Here is a 21,283-nt window from a genome sequence, read left to right as displayed (position 1 = left end):
ATTGCCTAGTAAGATTGAACATTCCCGTCTTGTAACGCCTGCGTGTGATGGCGGGGAGAGATAGAGAGAATAGAACCAAGGTATGGTCAGTCCAACATTGGGGAATGATATTCTCGATAGAGACCTGATTCTTAGCCGCAAAGGCTAAATCAAGAACATGACCCTTCAGATACGTCTGGGAGAGCACCAGCTGTTTTAGATGTATATTATCACAAGCCTGACAATGGTCTCTAAACGCTGAATCCAAGGGCCCATTGGGCCAGAGGTTAAAGTCCCCCAGAATTAATAATCTCCCGTGGGCATTAGACAGATCATAAATGAGGTCTACCAGCTCAGGTAGAGCTGACGGGGCATTTCCGGGGGGCCTATAGCACAACAACCCAGAATGCAATGCACCTCCTTGCCCTTTCAGGGAGAATCCCATGAGTTCAAAGCCCAACACAGCCTTGATCTCCAACAACGAAAGATCCAAGGAGTCCCTGAAGATAAAGCCAACACCGCCCCCTCAGCTCCCTACTCGAGGGTTGTGTCTAATTCTATAGCCCGGTGGACAGACAAATCCCAGTTCCACCTCGCTATCGACCCTGGTCCACGTCTCCGTCATGAAGAGAACATCTAACTCATGTGTCTCTATTAGAAGCGATATTTTCACGTGGTGCTTATTAAGAGATCTCACGTTAATCAAGTCGCATGACAGCGTCCCCATGCAGCTTATATCAGAACTGCCATTCAAAATGGGCCGCTGATCAAAGCAATGTCTTGGTCCTGCCAAGACATAGCAAGCTGGAAGGTCCAGGGGTGGGCATGCTGGGACATTGCTAGGACTGGCCCTGGAGGCTGGTGGGCCCCTTTCCTTTGTTCCAATTTGACCTGGAAGGTGGTGGCCTGGGGTCCGAAGCATACCTTCGTGGTAGTCCCCAGGGCTGAATGGGGGGGCAGGAGCCCCCACACATTATGATTTATTTTAGCCCCAGTGAGGTGATGGTTCACAAGGCTGTGGGAAAGCGTAGGGCCTCCCCCACATTGTTTAAAAAAAATTTAATGTATGTGCCCTGGGGAGGTGGCTGTGGGGGATTCACAAGGCTCCCCCACATTTATTAATGATACTGCCCCGGGGAGTTGGCTGTTCCTGGGGCAATGAATAGCCCTAGGAGGGCCCCCGGTGTTCCTCCTTTTACTTTTCTAGGACCTGGCCCACCCGGGGGAGGCCATGCTTGCCTTTTTTTAAAAAGTTGCTCCGGATTGTTGGTCCAACCCCAAGTCTCCATCAAAATGTAAAATAAATGCTTTTCCACCAGCGGGGTCCCTGAGGGATCCTCCCCCCACCAAATCGTGGGGGGTCTGGGTATTGTTACCCTATGCCCTTTTCTTTTTACTTTTTTTTCTGAAAGTCCCAAAATGGCTACCAACACTTTCTGGTTAAAGTGTTGACAGACAATCACATTTGTATAGCATTCACAAGTCCACTGCAAGGACTCACATCCCCAGACATTTATATTTTAAATGATAGATATATCAAAAAGTACTGAATGTATTTACACCAAATCATAAAAAGCATGCTTTCTGACCAATATCCAGCTTTCTGCTATATTTGGTGTAATTCCGTTCAGCAGTTCGGGCTGTAGTATATTGTAATTTTTTAGGGTATTGTAATTATTTTGTGATTGTTTTATGTATTTAGTGCAGTTTAGGTGATTACCTTTTTATTGTTATAGTAACAATAACACCTATATTTTCAATTTCAATATTTTTGTTGCCTTCAGTGTGTTTTATTGTGGTGCCAATATATAGGGGTCTATTAGGATGCGGGCGGATGGCAGCCGCCGGACCAGCGGCAGCCATCCGCCTGCGATCGAAACCCTAAAAACTTCCTGTCCGATTAGCATCGCGGTCGTGACCTCAGCGGTGTGATTTTCCACCCGCCACTTTTCCGCCGGTTGCAGTCCGCCCACTTGCCTGGCGGGCAGAGCTGAACCGCTACGATTGTGGCGGCTCAGGGCCAAGCACCGCCGGTACGATTATGATGCCGGCAGTAGCCAGCCTTTCCGCTGCAGTGGAACTGCCATGGAAAGGCATGTGGAGAATGTCTCCGGGTCCATTGCGGGCCCCAATGTGTTGGGGGGGTGTGTGGGTGTACTGGGGGTACCCCCCTACATGTCCCTGTACCAGGTGGCAGGCACTGTGCAGTGCCTATCACGCAGTGCAGGAAGATGCAGGTCATGCTCCTTTTAACATCGCAGCAGTGCTGCTGGCAGCAGCGACCGCCGCAATAATAATTGTCAGAATCCGACCGCAGCGGTCGGATTTCAACTGCGGAGCATCCTAATTGGACAGGCGGTTATGCTGCGGTTCTTGCAGGCGGTCTTTTCCCGCTACCATGGCGGACGTGGAGGATTTCCGACCGCATACCAATAGACTCCATAGCTAATAACAGAATGCCATCAGGCATACGCCTATTGGGGCGGGAGGTCTTGTCCAAAGGAGGGCGGGACTCTCTCAATAAAAAGCAGACGAATCAGTTGCTGTTGTTTGGTTTGTTTGACGGCTCATGATTAAGGATGCAGAATCTGAAACGCGTAGAGCCCAGCTGATATTTTGTTGGAAGCTGAACAACTGAATGTGCTGCAGACCTCACGGCACGAGGTGTGGTTTATGTGTGGGCGTCCTCACAAAGGGCAACTCTGATGGTTGGATATATATATATATATATTCACTGAAAAAACCATAGGTTATACACCATATATAGTTAGGAATTAGCATTTAAAAAACCTTATTTTACTCACACAAAACCATTGAAATTCCATATATAGTTAGTTGTACTAACTATATATCGCGCACCCGCAATCCACTGCTGATCATGTCACATATTACATCATTCATGACATGGTCAGTGACATCACTGATGACATCACTGATGACATCTCAAATGACATCACTGATGACATCACTGATGACATCTCAAATGACATCACTGATGACATCACTGATGACATCTCAAATGACATCACTGATGACAACATCCAGTGACTGTATTTTTCTGTAAAGTTAAAATATGTCTTACATATTTAAGAATGAGTGGATGTATAAATGTCTGGATGAAGGATTTAGTAGGTGCATGACTGACTGTATGAGTGAGTGATTAAATGTGTCTCACTGAGTGCATGGGTTAGTGACTAAACTGTCTTAATTTGTGCATCATTATGTCTGTTGTTCTGTAAACTGCAGCATGTGTTAATCATTAGCAATATGATTAACTATATGGGTTATTGATTGGTTGCCCAAGTATTTGTATGGGAGACTGAGTGTGTGTGTGGGTGGCTGGGAGGTGTATGACTCTGTGCATAGATGTGTGAGCAGTTGATTCACTAGATGTATGGGTTCAAAAGTGCATGTGGAAACAGCTGTATGGGCGGTTGACTGTGTGCATGAGTGTATTGCTGAGTGAATGGATATCTCAGTGCTACATGTCAAAGTAAGTACATATGTAAAACACAGTACATGTGAGAGTTGACATATATAAATAACTGTGCATAAGAGCCAGTGAATGTGTGAGTGGCTGTATGGATCATTGTGAACTTGTATCAGGGATTGTATAAGAGAGTAAATATGTGTTAGTATATGTTTGAATAAGTAAGGTGTGTATAACTGTATAGTTGAGAAAATGGAGGTGTGATTGATTCTTTGCATGACTGACTAGGTGTGTGTGTAACTCTATGGATGAGTGACAGTCTGTGAGTGTCTGTTTACACTTACTGTATCTAAGGTTATATTAGAGTCTGAAGAGCTTCATCGTATTATCACATGAATGATGTCATCAGTGATGTGATCAGTAATGTCAAATGAGATGTCATCAGTGATGTCATCAGTGATGTCATTTGAGATGTCATCAGTGATGTCATCAGTGATGTCATTTGAGATGTCATCAGTGATGTCATCAGTGATGTCACTGACCATGTCATGAATGATGTAATATGTGACATGATCAGCAGTGGATTGCGGGTGCGCGATATATAGTTAGTACAACTAACTATATATGGAATTTCAATGGTTTTGTGTGAGTAAAATAAGGTTTTTTAAATGCTAATTCCTAACTATATATGGTGTATAACCTATGGTTTTTTCAGTGAATTTTCAAGGTTTTGTAAATGCTAATTCCTAACTATATATGGTCTATAACCTATGGTTTTTTCAATGAATTTCATTGGTTTTTTAAAAGCTAATATCTATAGCTGTAAAATTTATTCTTCTTTAAATCCAAAAATATATTTTATATGTTTATTAATAATTTTTTTTTAATATTTTTTTTGTTTCGCTCCCGGTCCGCGAACCGGGAAGCTTCCCGTTAGCTCAATTTGATTCCGCGATCCGGTCCGCGAACCGGTAAGAAATCAACATAGTGACGGTATCGCGTTGCCGCGTAATGCGTCTTATGACGTACTGCGTTAGCGCACCCGGAAGTGCCCCGGGGCGCGGACCGAGGCGCGAAACGCAACTCCCCGGAAGCGATCCGCGGCGCGAAAGCGCGACGTATCGCGTTGCCGCGAAATGCGTCTTGTGACGTATCGCGTTAGCGCACCCGGAAGTGTCCCGGGGCGCGGACCGAGGCGCGAAGCGCAGCGAACCGGAAGCTAACCGGGGAGCGTTCCGCAGCGCGTAACATGAGCGTTAGAGGTCATGTGACTTGTTAATAAAACTTTTCATTGGTTCATTTCACTTTTAGTTTCATAATTATGGAAGGCTAGGTCAGGTGACCTAAAAATAACACTTTTCATTGGTTGAGAAGTATTGTTTTTTCCAAATGATGAAAACCACTCCTTCTTTCCTCACTCTGACTTTCATTATTGTGAGAAGAAGACCTATTTTGCTTCTTGGAAGACCTATTTTGCTTGTGTGAAAATGGCTTCATTGATTGCTGCAGCTGGTGCACCCCCACCACCACCTCCACCTCCTCATGGGAAGAGAGGACCACCTCCCCAGGTGGTTACCAACACTGAGGAGGAAGATGAAGAAATGGATGAGGAGGGAGAACAACCACAATTCCTGGAAGAGTTGCCCCGTGTTTCAAGAAAGAAAGCCAGTTTCATCTGGCAGTTTTTTTCCATCCCTCCTGGCCAAAAAAAGGTCAATGCCAGGTACGCAACATGCCTCATATGCAAGGAACAATTGTCCAGAGGGACGGACAAAAAATACAGTTATGGTAATCACACCATGCATAGGCACATGACGAGGAAACATCCCCTAAATTACAGCCGGGCGGAATTAAGGGATATGATGGACAATCCTAGACCAACTCCTGTGGCGAGACCAACAACATCGGTTTCTTTAACACCAGAGGAGGCACGGGAAACTGTGCCAAATATCCAACCAAATTTTGGGCATATGATACATTTATGTATGCACTGTCGTGCATTATTAGCTTGTGGCAACATGAGCATCAATGCACTCAACCTTGCATATGAACACCATGATTGCCCTAACCGCCCCCAGTAATTTTTTTTTGCTCCTGTTGAGCCCTTTTCAACGCCTGTTTTTTGTTGTTTCCCCCCCCAAAAAAACCCAAAAAAAATATAAAATCGTTCAAAAAATACAAAAAAAACAAAAAATACAAAAAAAATACAAAAAAAATATAAAACAACAAAAATATTAAAAAAAAAGTTCTTTTCAGAACTACCTTCCCTTTCAAAAAAAATTGCTACAATGTTTAGCACTCTGGCAAGCTCTATTTCTTTTGGTTCGCTCCCGGGTTAGCTTCCCGGTACGCGGACCGGGAGCTAACCCAAAAAATTGTAAGTATAAGGAAAGTAAACAGAGAGTGATGTTAAAAGAAAGACAGCTATAGGGAGTAAAGAAGAGATACTGTTTAATAGATCTATTTACCGAAGAAAAGACAGAAGAGGGTATAATTGTGAAAAACAAAATAGATAACGAAGTGAAAGAAAAACAAGCATTGGCATAGCCAATAGGTCTCGCCTTTGGGACCTTCTAAGTATTTAGTTATGCAGCATAATATCCTTGGTGCAGCAACATCAACTGTTGCATGGCTAAACACGTATAAGGTCCCAAAGGCGAGACCTATTGTCTATGCCAATGCTTGTTTCTTAAGTAGAATTGCAATACGTCTGACTCTTCCATGTGAAAAGATCTTATCTTGTGCTCTAAAGATTGCTAAAGTCTCGACAGAGAACAGGCTAGGCTGTAAGTAGGGTAAATTGCGCTTGGTGATCTGTTTGAGGGAGCGTCTGCTTTGCCTGGTGTCTTTGGAGAGCAATTTTGAATGTTATACTGGACAATATAGCCCTAATGTAAATAACATAGGGGCATATTATCAACATAGGCAATAAAAGTTTTGCAGCTTTTATCGGCAGAAATGTGTCGCTAAAGCTGCTTTTGCGGCGGAAAACTGCCGCTAAAGCCGCTTTTGCACCAGTTTTCTGCCAATAAAAAGAGCAATAATTTTATTGGCTGTATTCATAATATGCCACTTAGTGTGCTTCAACTACACAGAGAAAGCATTATGAACAAATAGTGATACAGTGATCAGTCAAAGACACTAAGAGTAATAGAGACGGAGTGAGTGAACAAGAGTGAGGAACTATGAGAAGAGAGGGACTGAGAAAAAGAGTGGAAGGAGTTGAGTAAGTAGGTAATAGAGAAAGGAATGAGGGAAGTAGCAAAGGCAGGAAACTGAGGATTAAAGAAATGAAGCTGTGGAACTAATAGTAGTTCAATGTGATAGAAATGTAACGAAAAGAGTACAAAATATTTACCTTATAATTGTCGTTAAATTACTCACTTTTTGTTTTTATACTTTCAATCTGTGAAAGAGAGAACAAACATTTGAAAAATATAAAAACATGTATTAAAAAATTACAAAAGACAAGGGCAAAGATTGAAGGACAAACAGTTTTTCAACAACTTTGACACTTACAGAAGCTACACAGTCCTAAAGATATACATTTTAAACTAACACTATCTTGATGCAGATGAAGTGAGGCCTATCTTAAAACATGGTGCATATTTTGCATTGCTGTTGTTTCAGAAAAGTGTTGCAAGACACTAAAATTTTAAATAATTGCTTCAGAATGCCAATAAGATGTCTACTATCCAGAGTTTTGTTTCAGGTGAGGCCTACTCAGGGTTGCAGATGAAATTTCGAGTTGTTGAAGAGAATAGAGGACATAATACATGTGAAGGTCTACCAATGAAGTGAGTCATGTCCACTGCAATCTTCAACAAAGTCCAAACCTCCTATGTTTCCCTGGACAGACCTAAACTTGATCTGCACAATGTGATTCGTAATGATAGGAAACACAGGTGATGTAATTGAAATACATGCAATTTATTTTGCTCATTTCACAATCACATCACTTGTGTTTCCTTTGCTTAGGTATCTCATTGTGCAGATGTAGTCTAGCATATGAAAGAATACGCAGAAGTGCAGCACTGCATGCAACAACTTTGACACTTACAGAAGCCTCACCTTCTCCATGCCTCCTACACAGTTCTACATATACATCATAAATGCAAACAGTACAGAATTAATTATACATGTTAAATGGTTTATTTTTGCTGTTCTCAGAATGTATCAAAATTCACTAAAAACAGTGACTTGAAGGTATTCATCATGTAACAGCGGGGAAAAAAAACCACAATCAAAATGATTGTGTTTAAAAAACCCATACAACATCAGAAATCAAAATTCAGAACTCCTTAAAGTTAACTTACTTTCCATGACGTCCAAGGATGTCCTATGAACAGCTTACACTCTTTTGTGCTGTTATTACTTTCAGCCCGCCACTTTCTGAAAGAAAATCTCCATAGTTTTTAAAAACATGTTACATACAATAAATGACTTCTTGCTCTCTACCACAAGATTCCACAAGGCCAAATCTTGTCAGAGCCATGTATAACTCTTGGATTTCTTGTTAGCCAATCCCGTCTTTTCGCATTTCCGCAACTTTCAGAATTAAAATGTTGAAGATCATTTTCACAATCCTGGAATAGTAATATCTTCCCCTTCTTGCTCAGTCATGTTCTACTTTTCCTATGACACTGCTACAAGCAGACTTACACTACCTCTATGACTACTACAATTATTTAATTCTCTACATCACTTTTAATCACAAAGCAATGTAAAACAGTAGACAGCATTGCAGACTTACATTCCCTCTACTCCATGTTTTGATTGGCTGCTTCAATTAGCTTATAAAAAGAAACAGTTTTTCTGAACTCATTCAAAGTGCACTTATTTCTCCATGATGTCCAGTCTTATGGTTAGAAGTTATGTCTTTGAACTACACTTATCCTCAAGGCCAAATAGTGTAGGAGCCATTAGAACTTCTTGAAATTCCACAGAGCACATCCCGAGATTATTTCCCTAAAATTTTGGTTTTAAAAACACCAGGTAAGAGTTTTTAAGGTCATACGGCAATTTTTTTTTGAAAATTAAAACAGAATCATTGCAGAATGGCCAGCCATTTCTAGACTTTAAATAAGCTGTGTAATGTCCTGATGTTATTGAAGGGCCGTCATGATATATAATTGCTGCAGTTACAAAAGTCCTTCCTGATATTGACAACTGCGAAGCTACAAAATTTTTAATTAAAGTTGTCAATTTTGTTCCATCAGGCCTACATCGTTGGAACATTAAAATGACGTACTGGCCATATGTTCGTATAAATAATGTGGACGTCATTTCAGATTTACATTGGCTACACTCCATGTTGTGATCAGCTGCTTTTACTAGCTTATTAAAGGAGACTGATTTACTGTCTGGCAAAGTTAAATATATAAATCTTTCTGAGTCTACACTAGTAGTACTTGATACCATACAGTTCTCGCAGTCATGCTGCCATTGATAAGAAAGCCCAAACAGCTGATCTACATCTACACCTTCAGCATGTAATACATCAAGCATATACATTAAAAACTCCTGACAATCTTGCTGAATATTTTGAGAGAATTGTGTTTGGCCTGAACATCTGTCTAACAGATTTCGAATTTCAGACACACTTTCTATGTTTCTTCTATCAGTGGTACATTTCTCTAACACAGAATTTAACAAACTGCAAAATCTTTGATCAGAATTGACCACAATCTCTTCTTTTACATTTTTTAGAGAAAACAAAACATTAATCACTACATTAGCATAGCAGTTGACACCAGAACTGTTTTCAAACTGAAAACCAACAACATCTTCAACAGAATCCTTTTTGTTTCTGCTTGTAATTTTAGGTTCATTGACTTTTTGTCTTTTTGCTACAACCTCCCCAGTATTGTTCTCATTTCTTCGTTTCCGGCCTACCACACGTTTCTCAAACAAAGGATACTGAGGCAAATGTGGCGCATACTCTCTTCTTAACCTATTGTATTCCTTAACACAATCTAGATCCGCACAAATGTTTGTGACATCACACTCAATCAAGTACAATCCCGATAAAGTTCTAACTCGTGACAATGCCACATATGCCATACCCTCCTTGAACACAGAACTGCCAATATTCACCAAAGCACTGTCTACACTTAAACCTTGCGATTTATGGATTGTCACTGCATATGCCAAGCAAACAGGAAACTGCTTACGGCGAACATATAAGTCTTTTACAAGCAAAAATCTAGCAGAACAACGAGCAATTAGCTGTACTTCCTCAATGCCATCAAATTTAATTTTTAAAAATTCAATTCCATCTCTATTTCTGTATTTTACAAAATCAACAACATTACCCATTGATCCATTTACCAGACCTCTTTCAACATGTAAATTCCTTCTTAAAATTATACGGCAGTTCAAGCACACATTCAGAGTCTTTTCAAAACCTGCAGTTTTAGATATACTCTTCTCTAATGAATCCAATTTTGCTTTCAGATTCTCAGACAAAATAATTGTTGATCCCATATGCTCTACTCTATCAATAGCTTCCAGTTTCACAATCTCTTGCTTTTCTAAATGCAACATTTTGTTGTTAAATTTGGCACATTCTGCAAGAGTTGGCATCAAACATATTCCAGATTTCTTCTCAGTAATTTTCTGAAAAATATTCTCAGGCACAACATCTTGTTCTGGATATAAATTTGACAGTAATCGTGCATGTAAAGCTTCTTTCCCATGCTCGGTCACTTTTCCAATTCTAACATCTTGTAGAATAGTCTTGTAAACTTCATCCTTCGCCTGACGCATATTTTCATGCAGTTCAGCATAATTGAAGTTTAACCATATATTGACGTTGCCAATGCTGCCTAGGCACTTCCTGGTATCTTCATGCGTGAGCATTTTGAACACAGGTTGCCCTTTCACTGGTGTCAGCTGCAGAAGATCTCCGAAAACAATGATGTGTTTGCCACCAAATAACACATCATACTCTGTTTTGAGAACTTCTTGCATTCTCAAATGCACAAAGGCAAGCATGACATTGGAAACCATGCTTACTTCGTCAATGATAAGAAGTTTCGTTTTCCTCAAGATTCTTGAAACTTCAAAACAAGCATCTCCAGATAGCTTGTGATATTGTAATTTGTTGTCATGCTCCACTGGCAGCATCAGTAAACGATGTAAAGTAATCCCTTTAATATTATGTGCTGCCAGTCCAGTTGGAGCAGTGACAACACAAGACAGCGATGACTCTGTCCTTTCCTGCAAATAGCATGAAATTGCTTTAATGAGGAAACTTTTTCCAGTTCCCGCTTCTCCACTCACGTACAGTCGGACAGGCTTCAACGACGTACATGAGCACTCTTTCTTATCATGACTTAATCCATGATCAATTTGCATGGTAACTTCGTCATATATTTTCCTCTGCTCAACGTTGAGTTGTCTTTCCAACTCTTCTAAGTTAACCGCATCCTCTTGAGCATGTGCCATGGCTCTTTCCACTTCATTCATAGCAGTGGCAGCTTCATTTTCGATAACAGGTCCTCCTAGTGGATCCTGACTCAATGAAGCAGAACTCTGACTGTCCTGAGAACTGTCTCTGGCAATCTCGGCTGCAATCGTTGCTTCCTGCTCAATTTCCGCATTCAACATTTCTACATATTTGGGAAAAGCAGGACATTCTATGGTCTCCTTGGCGGCATTGAAAGAGTCTTCGTAACAGAGGAAATCTCCAAGCAGTTCCTCTTCTGCACGCCAAGGCTTGAAAAGTTGCAAAAGTGCTAAATAGAAAAACTCCTTTTTTTCAGGAGATTCGCCACTCAATTTTCGATGGTTTACCAAGTGGCATTTTCTTTGCTTGACCAGACATCCCTCACTTCCTATTACAGCATACACTCCTTTCTCAGTATCTTCTTTGATGTTCCTCTTGAATATGTAATTTTGCAGTACCTCATACAGACAAACATTCTCGAGGTGACTGCTTCGATTTGGATAATATGTATCCAACATGTTTGTCTTCAAAATGTCGGTACTGTTTGGCTCCTTTTCCGCCAAATACTCAATTTCCCGCACAGGTTTGAGAACTCGATTACGCGTTGCAGCAAGACCAAGACTCGCCCAAACGATACTCCTGGACTTGGCATAGAGACTTGCTGAAGACAACCGGTCAGAACATTCGTACGCTCCGATTTCTCGATGCGACAACATCTTCAGACTGAAACTGTACAACTTTTGCTGAGGCTCTTTTCATGGGAAATGTCCTCCCACATATCCTTCAATTCTGTCTTCTCTTTTTTGGTGATGTAAGACGTCACATACCGAGCCACAGCCATACAGTTATCAGCCACAAACTGTATATCCATGTTAGCATTCCACATGGACAAAATCACCGGGTTGTAGTCGTTGATGTACTTGGACTCTTCGTTCCTCTTCAAATTGTAAGTGTTTTTAGGTGATTTCTTCATGACATTGTGTCGCAGCGAAGACATCAAACTGTTTACTCTTCCTTTAGAAATCACCGGTCGTGGAAAGCCGAAACGACATTTAGTGTAGAACTTGTCTTTGTTTCGGAATTTACGACGGCAGTACTTTCCACATCGATGGCTTTGGAAACGCAGAACTTTTTCTCTTAGGCTTTTCTTCTCCTTTGCGTTTGGAACAGCACACGTAGAATACTGTTGGATGAAACTCATCACTGAGTCTTCTGGATCCGTTCCAAATTTAGGTGCATCCTTGATCCACAGCAACATATGTATATGAGGAGCACCTCTTGCTTGGTACTCCTTTCTCCAGAAGAAATCCAACACCTCTCCAAGAGGTGGATTCTTCTTATTCATGATGAAAGACATCATAGCTTCAAATCTATGATTGAAGTACCTACATACATTGACTGGATCCAAAGAGCACAGTTCTCCGGGTGTCTTGAATTCGATGTTATCTACGTTAGCATTTGCCTCTCGTAGAAATTCAAGTAAGTCTTCCCAGCCATACTCGGCACAGCTCAGAGTGAGGAACCATGTGGGAGTACCTAAGTTCCTCAGCATACATTTTAAATCACCATGACGACGGTACCAGTACTCATTAGTACCACGCTGACACGCCATGAGATTAATCAGGTGAGAATCCAAAATACTATCTTGGACATTGACTTTATCCATAAAGTCACTTGCCGAGATGTTTTGCATGTGTATACCACTTTTCAAGATGTGGTTCACTGCATATGACAGTCCAGACAGATCGCTTTCAAACAGGAGATGAAACAAATAAGGAATGCATTGTCGAAACCTAGCATCTCCTGCATACAATCGCAAAGTCCGGTATTCAGAAGCAGGAATTTGATGAGGTCGCTCATCATATCTTCCTCCCTGACCTGTTGGAAAAAGCTGTGGGAAACACCGAGCTTCCAAACTTTCCTCCCAAACACTAATGGGACTCCCTTTGGCTTGTTTCATTTGAAACAACTCAATAGCATTCCCCATGACTTCCTTGGAATGCAAAGGATGAACACTATAATGTTCATATATTTCTTCACTAGTAGAGGGTTCTATTTTCTCAATTTGACCAGCACACAAATCGCTATCCTCTTCCTCACTTACTTCCTCTTCTGCAACATATACATTCTTATAGTATTTATTATTTTTTTTCAAATACAATGTTGCCTTTTTGACTTTCCTAACATCTACTAAATCTTGCCATATTTTCTTATTCTTTGTCGGAACCCCATTAACTAAGATAACCAGAGGTTCCTCTTCCACTTTTTCTACTCCAATTGTGTTAATGTTTTTCTTCAAATCTAGAGGCAAATAAACAACTCTTCCCTTTAATCCTCTCTGTAAATCTGATGGAGGCAATTTCCCTGTCTTTGGCTCCATTCTTACAATAGCCTGAAAGGGATGGATACTTTGAATCAAAATAGATTCATAAGTATTTAAATCCTTCAATTCAGAAGGAATCTCAACCAATTCCAGATTATTATGAACTGCTCTAGCAGGCATCTGGTTTTGATTTAATTTGCAACAACAATAAGTACACACACGTTGATCCAATCCCAAATCAAAACAATTTTCTACCATCAAGTATGTTGCAAAATCCTTCCATTCACTATTATTTTCCCTTTCACTTTTTGCATATAAATCCACTAACTTAGTCTGATTCTTATAATAAGTGCGTCGACAACACACACAAGTGAAATTAGGCCTCTCACTTGATTTCACCTCAAACGTCGCAATTTCCCTCTGGAAATTATCTGTACTGGAAACCTGTACACTATCTTCCACATGACCCTCTTCTTCTTGCTCAATTTCAACATTCTCCTCTTTACTTCCAAAGTAACAAAACTCAATTTCTTCACATATATTCTTCACATCTATTTCAGAACCATGCAAAAGAGCAGCGCATAATTGTTTCAGCATAATTGCTGGACTCTTAGCATAATACAACATTCTAACTAATTTCCTCACTTTGTTATGATGCACTGCTAGCATCCTGAAATGATGAAAAACACTCTGGCATACTCTCCTGGAAAGACAAGCCAGTGAATGACCATGCAAACCTGTCACTTCTCTTACTCTGCAAGGATCTAATTCTTGCAACAACATAATTTTCTGCTTCAAACTTTTTTTATTAAATGACCGTACAAAATCACAAAGCAAATTGATGGAATCCTGTCGCACACTGCAAATACTACTACACTTCCAGGTGTACACAGGACCCTTACCACGTCTTCCTAAAACCTCATTACCTAACACCTCTTCTGCCTCTGTTGTCACAAGTTTTTCTTTTTCAACTGGACAACCATCTTTCACTTCATAAGCACGACCACTGGTGTCAACTGCATGCACCAAATCATTATCCTGGAAATAACTCTCCTCATTAAAAAATGCCTCACAGCTTGAACTATGCATCCATTCTCCAGAAAAAACTTCACAAAAATTACTACGATTAACTATTCTCTTCCATCTACTATTTCTTTTGAAATCAAAAATTGCCTTGTTTAGCTTCCTAATTCTATTGATTATCAAAATAAATAACTTACGTTTAAATTCAAATGCCTGATCAATAACTTTCTCAAATTTTTTTTTTCTCTTATAAAAAACTAGTTTCTGTTGACCTTTCTTAATATTTTTTAACAAATTGCCAATTATCCTGTTCCGGAACATTCGTTTACGAATCTCCCTAAACTGTTGTTTCCTTCTACTATCATGCACAGATTTATCTCTTGCTCTAGCAGTAACATTTTTCATTGTCCTTTCCTTTCCATTTGATTTCCTTCTCGTTTTATGGACTGAAACATTTTCTGTAGTAATATTTTTTTTACTACAAATATTTCTTATGAAATATTTAGAGCTCTTACCCGGTGCTTTCTTCGTGGCTTGAGAAATCTTTTTGTTAGAGGACTGCTGCGTTTTTTTTTTCACCTGCTGTCTTTGACGTTTTGCAGCCTTTATCTGTCTTTCTATTGTAGGCATGGTGAAATCTTGAAATGATCTGCAGTTGAATCTGTGGAAAAATATAATAAAAAATGTTATTAACCATTATTACCAAACAGTAAATCAGTAACAGTGATCAAAAACTTAACACACTACTTGACATTTTAATTAGAAGATTTTTTAGTCGTTAGCAAATTTACAATACAGAAATACCAGAAAAGAAATGACATTTATATTTATGTTACCTATGCTATTTTATATGTGAATCTGATCTAATTTTATGAGCATATTTTAATATTTTATTGAAGACACTACACATAACCTGTTTTTGAAGGTGTCTTTATTTTTAAATTAAACAGTTTACCTTTTTACTTTTTATTAATTATAAATTTTAAAAATAAATGTTTATATTTCCAAAGGCTCAAGCAGGTCAGCTTCCCATCCTATATCATATAGTTCGGACAAATCTGCATCCTCATCACGCTCTTCTTCATCCTCAGGATTTAAATCATCCAAAGGATCAACATCCACTGATGTTTCAATTACAAGTTCAATGATGAGGTCAAAATCAACTGATTGCAGATTGTTGCTCATGTTGAGGTTGTCTTTATCTTTAAAGAAAGATAACAACAAGGAGATGTTGCAAGGTAAGAGACAAATCTCAGAGATTATAATAGTAAAATTGTTTAACAAGATTAACATTTTGCAGCTATTATTTAGCCATGTCCAGCGATGCTGAGCAGGTGAAGCCTATGTCTAATTTTTCACTGAACAGGACTCATCTCTTCTTAACCTTGGATAAGCCTCACCGATTCTGTGTCCCCTGCACATACTTAAATGTAAAGGGGCAGATTTATGTTAAATAGCACATCCCCAGGCATGCACCAGTTAACGTGCACCACTGCTCTGCCACCCATGGTGTGCCGCATTTACAATCAGATAGGAGAAAGCTGCGTCAAAACCCTGCGCCTGCTTGAAGCTGGCATAGGTCTTGACGCAGCATTGTGGAGATGGGGCACCCCTGAGCCTTGCTGGAGCTGCATCGCACTTGCGATACAACTCCAGCAATGCGCCACCTTTACGGCACAGATGCGTCACACATCTGTGCCGTTTTTGCCCCATGCTGCGCCGCATTGTAAATGCAGCACACCATGGGTGGCGGAACAGCGGCGCAGGATGACTGGCACATCCCTGGTGATGCGCCAGTCATCATAAATCTATCCCTAAGCTTCTTATCTTGTTAGAGATGAACTGCCATATGTATCATCAAACTATTTTGCATTTCCTAAATAGCGAATTTTAAGGAATAAATAGCGATTCTTTACCATTCCTAATTTGCGATGAGCAAATTGCTAATTGCAAGTTACCCATTCATTTCCATGGGCTAGGAGGCTCATAGGAATGAAGGTTTAATTTGCGATTAGCAATTTGCTCATCACAAATTAGGAATTTTTCCAAGGGTGCAGGGGTGTCTCAAGAACACCCTGCTGCACCCCTGAAAAAGAAATTTGGGGGCATATGGCACACATACATGCCCTAAGGGCATGTGTTGGCGTCATATGGCACCTTTTGTTTTTTTGAAAAAAAGCTTTTTGAAAAGAATTCACAAATTACCACCAATTTACCACAATAGTTTCCAAATCCTTAATGTCATTTTTTACATAGTTTTTGTTTGATACATTGCATTTAAGTAGTCACAAAATTTGCAAATCCTTCAGTGCAATTGCAAAATAAGGAATAGCTAATTTTGCTACTCCTTATTTTGCATCAAACTTGTTTGATACATACCATTTGTCTAATTAACATTCGCAAAGGCCAAAATTCGTAGAATTTTGATCTTTGCGAATGCTAATTAGCTTGATACATATGGCCCCAAGTGAGGCCTGTCTTGCGACATGGTGCATCTTTTGCATCACTGCTGCATCGGTTTCATGTGGTACGTTTTTTTTACACCATGACATATCTGCCTAAATGCATCAATTTGTAATGTTGTCGCCTCATAGCAAATCTTTTTCACCGCCGCTGCATCAAAAAAGTGACGCACAGTGGCAGAAAAGAGGCATACACCTATCATAAATCTGTCCCTAGCATTTTAAATGATTAATCCAGGATGACAATAAGGTGTGGCCTATCCAAAGGTTTGTTTAAGGTGAGGGCTACTCAGGATTGCAGATTAAAGTTACGCTTGATGAAGAATACAGAGGAGATAATACATGTAAAGCTCTACCAATGTAGTAAGTGATGTCTACTTCATTGCGCCAGTCAGCATAAATGAATCCATAAGCTTCTTATCTTGTTAGACATCAACCGCCATATGTATCATATAACTATTTTGCATTTCCAAAAAAGCGAATTTTAAGGAATAAATAGCGATTCTTTACCATTCCAAATTTGCGATGAGAAAATTGCTAATTGCAAATTACCCATTCATTTCCATGGGCTAGGAGGCTCATATAAATGAAGGTGCAATTTGCGATTAACAATTTGCTCATCACAAATTAGGAATTTTTTCCAAAGGTGCAGGGGTGTCTCAAGAACACCCTGCTGCACCCCTAAAAAAGAAATTTGGGGGCATATGGCGCACATAATTTTTAACAACATTCCTTTACCTCAAAAACGATTTTCAAATCATAACTTCAAAACACTACACATGGGAAAATTACTTAAAATGTCCTTAAGACACATAAAAGCGTTTTTTGATTGGCTTTCCTGCATGGTAGGGTCACTTTTAACATGGCTATGTAACACAAACATTCAAAAACAAAATTTTCCATGCACATGTGGGAGCATATTTACAAGCAATTTGCGCCACAGAGAAAGGTCTTACACTAAAATGAGAAAAATAACATCAGGGACAGTCAATTGCCTTATAAAGAAGCATACACCATTATGTCCTTGTCATGAATTTAAAAACAATTCCTTTTCCCCAAAAACGATTTTCAAATCATAATTTCAAAACACTGCACATGGGAAAATGACTTAAAATGTCATTAAAACACATGAAAGCGTTTTTTGATTGCCTTTCCAGCATGGTTGGGTCACTTTTAACATGGCTATGTAACACAAACATTCAAAAACAAAATTTTCCATGCACATGTGGGAGCATATTTACAAGCAATTTGCGCCACAGAGAAAGGTCTTACACTAAAATGAGAAAAATAACATCAGGGACAGTCAATTGCCTTATAAAGAAGCATACACCATTATGTCCTTGTCATGAATTTAAAAACAATTCCTTTTCCCCAAAAACGATTTTCAAATCATAATTTCAAAACACTGCACATGGAAAAATGACTTAAAAAGTCATTAAAACACATGAAAGCATTTTTTGATTGCCTTTCCAGCATGGTTGGGTCACTTTTAACATGGCTATGTAACACAAACATTCAAAATCTAAATTTTCCATGCACATGTGGGATCATATTTACAAGCAATTTGCGCCACATAATTCATAATTTTCTCCTTAAAGCACACTATTCTCTATCTAAATTAAAGAAATATTTTCTCACCTTAGCAAATACTTTGAGTTTGAAAACAGTCTCAGAAACACACCAATTTGTCTTCAGCAGAGCAAAAGGTATGCACTCCAGAGTCTGCAGCTATCAAAAGCACAGAAATGCTGTAATTCTTCACACATATTTCTCATGTCACCCAATCAAAACTCTTCCCTCACTTTTTTTCAAATGAAAACCCTTCCCCCCTCTGCCCTTTCTGCCTATTTTGCATAGCAACCACCTCTTGGAAGACTTCTGGTGTTTGCAAGTTCACACAACTTTGTTGCAATTGAACTCTGAACTCTCAGTGCACCTGCATATCCAGTGCATTCTTTCATTTAATGATTTTTTATTGACCATTCAAAATACATCTTTCAAAGAACACATCCGTGCACCCTAACTTTCTGTTTTCATCAATCAAAATCCACCAATCACTGTTACTGCTTCATGAACACAGAAACTCCACAGTTTTTTTTTCATTTTACACTCTCATTTTTTCAACTGCCATTTCATTGCCACACTTCATCTGACTGCAGGAGAACCTTCTCTCACCATGTTTTCTGTCTGGATTGTTGGACATAGTTATATTCACTGGGCTCAAAGGTACGTTGAAAGCAGGAATTTACCTAACCTCAATTTACAAGATGTGGAAATTAAGTGGTTTGGCCACAGAGGATTAAAATGTCACCAATTGATACCATTGGTGAAAACCTTTATGCATTTGCCAAAACCTGACCTGTTAATTGTGCACTGTGGAGGTAATGACTTGGGCACTTTGACTGGTGTAGGTCTGGAAATGCTTTTAAAGGACACCTTTGAGCAATTAATGGCACTTTTTCCTCAGACTGCCTTGGTATATTCAAATATATGCCAAAGACAGAAATGGAGGTGGTCAAACCAATTTTGTCCACAAATTGAGAAGTCGAGGAAGCATGTAAACAAATCTGTTTCAGCTTACATGAGAGACCATGGAATGGGCTCCCTGTACAACAATAACTTGCGTTACTACATGCAAGATATCTACAGAGGAGATGGAGTTCACTTCTCAGATGAGGGCAACAGAATTTTCACTCTGAATTTAAGAATGTGCATTGGTACCTACTTATAAGTACCTAAATGTACCATAAACCCAAAAGCTCTTCTCAGAGCTACCCTACATCTGATCACTCACAATTATTATTTAACTCTAACATTTTTCACTAATTTTCAACAAAGTACGCTACCGGGGCCGCTACCCGGTACGCGAACCGGGAGCTAACCTCGCGAAATTTTTTTTAAAAATGTTTTTTTTTCGCACATATAAGCCTCCTCAGCCACCCTCAGAAAACCTAGGGGGTCAAGATAACTCTACCGTGCCCCCTTCTACCCATTCTGAACATTATTTGCCCTCCATCTTGTATCTTAATTCGACCGAAACACAAAATGGTGGACTCCCGGAACGCTTAAGGTTCGTGAACCGGGGCGCTCAACGGTTCGCGTACCGGGTCGCTCCCTGGGAAGCGCACCATCAAAAAAGGTGGGAAAGTAGTTCACAGAAAAGCCACTGGAGACAATTTCACCAAATATAGATTAGCTCATACTACATACCAATCCCTACCATTTTCACAAATTTGATTGGAATTCCATTTAGCCATTTAGCCTGTAGACCTCTCTAAATACCCTGAGGTAAATTACTTCACAAAACACATCTGAAGTGTTGGAATTGACAACCAATGAAAATGTTACTTTCATTTTCTACTTTTTTTACCTGACATTTGATTGGTTATGTACCTGAATATATATAAAGGAAGAGAGAGAAACACAGCCATTTTTGACTACTACTTCCTGAACTACATTGCAAGATCATTTTCACCCACAACTTAAACTTGATTTTAGAAGGTGAGATATTATTTTATAAATTTGAAAACATTTTCAGATAGTTATATACTATCCCTCTGTAAGAGTTAGACATTGAGAAAGGCTTCTTTATTATAATTATGGATTGATTTAGGTTTCTGTGGTATAATTATGAATTTACTTAGGCTTCTTCACAGGCACTTTTTAATAGTACTACTTCACGCCTGAAACCATACAGTGCCCATAGATTACTTCTCTGTTATAAACTCACAAGTACCTGTCTGAACTTAAACCCAACAGTGCCCTATCTCTACTGATATATTTATTTTTTATGCAAATTACAGCAAGAAAATGGAAGGTGAGCAGAATGTTTCCTTTGAAATTGTTCTGGAGAACAACACAGAAAAAGATATTGAGGACAATGATGACTCTGATTTCATGGATGAATCACGGGACCATGAATTAGTTCAATGTGTAGAATCTGTGGATCATTTACTTCATTATGATGACGGTCAAATGTGGGAACTTATGTTCACTCAACAAGAGGACATATCAGACAGTCAAATGCTAGACGTACTAATAAATTTTGAAAAACAATCCGAAAAATAAAATTGTATGTAATATTAAAAAATTGTTTGAGTCTTTAATCATTTTTATATGTAATTAATAAACTAGTTAAATGTTAGAAATGTTATTAAATTTTCAACCACAATCACAATAATAAATAATTGCTTAAAAAAGTTAAAAAAATTAAAAATAATCAACAAAACCAACAATCAATTAACATACTGCATTTGAAAAGTCTCTCATTCATTTTTCATTGCAGTACGCTGCCCAGAACGCTTCCCGGTTCGCGGACCGGGCGCTACCCACGAAAAAAAAAAAAAAAAATTTTTTTTTTTTGCCCCGCGGGGCCCTTTTAAAGCCTCCACATTAAACCTAGGGGGTCACGGAGGATCTACTATGCCCCCTTATGGTTATTTCCCCCTTTGTTTTGGCCTCCTCTTGTCTCTCAATCCTACCGAGAGACAAGATGGCGGCCGCTCCGGACTGTTTAGAATGTTGACAGACACCGGAAAGCCAATCAGCTTCGCTACGCGAAGTTCTGGTACGCTCCCCGGTCCGCGAACCGGGGAGCTGCCCGGTCCGCTGTTACA

This window comes from Lissotriton helveticus, chromosome 2_1 (assembly GCF_964261635.1).
Source record: "Lissotriton helveticus chromosome 2_1, aLisHel1.1, whole genome shotgun sequence".
Lineage (NCBI taxonomy): Eukaryota > Metazoa > Chordata > Amphibia > Caudata > Salamandridae > Lissotriton > Lissotriton helveticus.
This window is presented reverse-complemented; position numbering follows the sequence as displayed.